Source organism: Sapajus apella, unplaced genomic scaffold (genome assembly GCF_009761245.1).
Source record: "Sapajus apella isolate SASKATOON/1434 unplaced genomic scaffold, GSC_monkey_1.0 scaffold6, whole genome shotgun sequence".
NCBI classification, from domain to species: domain Eukaryota; kingdom Metazoa; phylum Chordata; class Mammalia; order Primates; family Cebidae; genus Sapajus; species Sapajus apella.
The window spans coordinates 10,477,150-10,480,451 of NW_022436946.1; the positions used below are offsets into that span (position 1 = coordinate 10,477,150).

Genomic DNA, 3,302 nt, shown 5'->3' on the forward strand with positions numbered 1-3,302 from the left:
AGAACCTTAAGAGTATTTTCCTACAAGGGAAGATGGGTTAGGGAAGAGGAGGCCTGGGTCCTGAGAGCATTGTTCCAGCCTCAGCCACGTGGCCTGTCTTCTTTGAACTGTGTGCTCTAATGGCCCCTCCCTAGAAGTTTACCCTTCTGGGGCAGTCTTATGAATTGGCCTGTGTAAACTGAGCTTTTGATGGGAAATATTGGTACCCATTTCCTGAGCCTCAATGGCCTGGTCAGGGCTCGTCGGTACGTGAATACCCAACCCAACAGCTCCTCTCGTTCCATGCTGCTATGGTAGTCACTGGAGGTCATGCAGGCAGTAAGAGTGGTCCTATGATGATGGTAGGCCGTGATTCAAATCCAGGAGGCCCTCTGACAGATGGATCACGCATCATGGGCACACAAAATTTCAGGGTACTGACTGAAAGATGTTTCGTTTTAGTACCCATTTTACCTGAGGGATGCCTTAGGTCGAAGTGGCTGTAATTTCTTTAACCAGGAATGCGGGCATTCCTTGTATTCAATTTCAGATGGGTGCCAATCTTCCCAAGCTCAAGTCCCCATTAAAGTGTATGCTGGAAAATTGGGACCAATTTAGCACACAGTCTTTAAGGAGGAAGTGGCTTATTCTTTTCTGCCAAACAGCGTGGCCAAATTACCCTTTGCAGAGTGGAAAACTGAACCCCCAAAGGGAAGGGAAGAAAACCCAACAGCTTTCCTTGAGTGATTGCAAGAGGCTTTAAGGAAGCATACCCCCTTGTCACCAGACTCCACAGAGGGTCAGTTAATACTAAAAGACAAGTCTATTATTCAGTCAGCAGCAGATATCAGGAGGAAGCTTCAGAAGCTGACTTTGGGACCAGAAGAGAGTCTAGAATCATTACGGAATCAGGCAACCTTGGTGTTTTATAATAGAGACCAGAAGGAACAGGCTGAAAGGAACAGGAGATATCAGAGAAAGGCTGCTGCCTTAATCATCGCTTTTGGGCAAGCAGACCCCAGGGGCTTGAATGAGGCAAAGGCTTGGGTTAGCCACCAGTCTGGCAGAACTTGTTACCAGTGCAGTCTGAAGGGACATTTTGTAAGAAATTGTCCCCAGAGGAATAGACCACCATCTCTTCCATGCCCGCTGTGCCAAGGGAATCACTAGAAAGCACACTGTCCTGGGGGCGAAGGTCCCCAGGGCCTGAGGTGTCTGACCAGATGGCCCAACAGTAGGACTGAGGGTGCCTGGAACAAGTGCCAGCAGGAGACGTCACCCTCACAGAGCACCAGGTAAAGCTGACCATAGAAGTCCAGGAAGTTAATCTTTTCCTGGACACTGCATGGCCTTCTCAGTATTTCTCTCCTGCCCTGGAGATTTGGTGCTTGTTAATTCTCTCCCCTCAGACTCTCCCTCTCTAGGACCATCCTAAGAATGACCATTTTTGGTCATTCTGTCCACTGCAATGGCAGTTAAGGTAGCGGAAATTAACTCATGGATTCATCACACTTGGCTGAAGCCTTGGATACCTCCTGAGGAAAGTCATAGACCCTCCACTCCACAGCCTGAAGTTCCAGGAGACAACACTTCATATCCCTGAGAGCCTTTAGAGGATCTACATCTGCTCTTCCAACAAGATACTCAGGGGAGTAACCACACATGAGTCTAATTTATATCCTGGCATGAATAGGACTATAACCCTCAACTTTGATATCTCTCAAACTCTGATTATCCTTTTCATAGTGGGAAGGGAACCTGTCTCTTTCTAGGAAAAATGCTGCTATTTTGTAAACTGGTTAAGTATTATGAAACTCGTTTAACAACTGACTGTCCTGGCTCTGCTCTCCTAGTCTTGTTTATAACCAGTCTATATTTGTTGGCCTCTGGGCCTCTCATCTTTAGCCCCCTTGTCACATTTGTTTCTTATAGAACCATAAGGTCACAAATCCTGCTGCTGGAACCCTGGATGTCCTTCACTTGAGGGCTGTATCATGGACCTCAGGATCAACCTGCACCCCTGAAAGTCTCCCCTCTGAAGGAAACCTCAACTGCAGGGCACTTTCTATGCCCCATTTCAGCAGAAAGTAGTTAAAGAGGATCGACGTCCATAATTCCAACAGAAGTTGGGCTTTCCTGTTCAGCGGGGGTCGGGGAGGGGGGGAATGAGGGAAGGTGTTCTTTTTCCAGGTCCACAAGGGTGCATAGTTCTTTGGGCAAGAACTTCCTAGCACATGCCCCCTCCCATCTCTCTCCATCTGGGAGACATAACGGTCTGTGTTTAAATTTCGTGGCGTGGGAAGAAACTAAGAATCAATCACCCCAGCAGAAGTTCTAAGGGACTCCTTTCATTAGCCTGGGGTCTTAGACAAGCTGGGGGTTCCTCCCAGGTTAAAAGTCCCCTTCTTCCACACCCCTTTGGACTCCATGTTTGGATCCCCTTCCACAAACACTCCCTTCATGGAAGCCATCTTTCTCTCTCCTGGATTTTCCCTCTGGAGTCCCCTTCCACAATCTCTCATGGAAGCCTGTCTTCTCCTAAACTCCATCTCTCTCTATTCCCTTCCACTCAGTGTGGAAGCTGCTTTTTCTCCTGGATTCCATCTTTCTGGATTCTCTCACTCAGTGTGAGAGTTAGCTGTTTCTTTCTCTCTCCTTCTCCTGTTTCTCTCTCTAAATAAATCACTTTCCACAAATAAAAAGGAGAAAGAAAGAAAGAAAGAAAGAAAGAAAGAAAGAAAGAAAGAAAGAAAGAAAGAAAGAAAGAAAGAAGGAAGAAAGAAGGAAAGAAAGAAGGAAGAAGGAAGGAAGGAAGGAGAGAAAGAAAGAAAAGAAAGAAGGAAGGAAGAAAGAAAGAAAGAAAGAAAGAAAGAAAGAAAGAAAGAAAGAAAGAAAGAAAGAAAGAAAGAAAGAAAGAAAGAGAAAGAAAGAAAAGAAAGAAAGAGAAAGAAAGGAAGGAAGAAAGGAAGGAAGGAAGGAAGGAAGGAAGGAAGGAAGGAAGGAAGGAAGGAAGGAAGGAAGGAAAGGCCGGGCGCGGTGGCTCAAGCCTGTAATCCCAGCACTTTGGGAGGCCGAGGCGGGTGGATCATGAGGTCAAGAGATCGAGACCATCCTGGTCAACACGGTGAAACCCCATCTCTACTAAAAATACAAAAAATTAGCTGGGCATGGTGGCGCGTGCCTGTAATCCCAGCTGCTCAGGAGGCTGAGGCAGGAGAATTGCCTGAAACCAGGAGGCAGAGGTTGCGGTGAGCCGAGATCACACCATTGCACTCCAGCCTGGGTAACAAGAGCGAAACTCCATCCCCCAAAAAAAAAAAAAA

At 46.9% G+C, this 3,302-nt stretch overlaps 1 pseudogene; it reads left to right on the forward strand.

The window, feature by feature from the left end:
- Positions 1 to 290: 290 nt before the first annotated feature.
- LOC116548978 overlaps positions 291 to 3,302 on the forward strand; it is a 27,124-nt pseudogene continuing 24,112 nt past the window's right edge.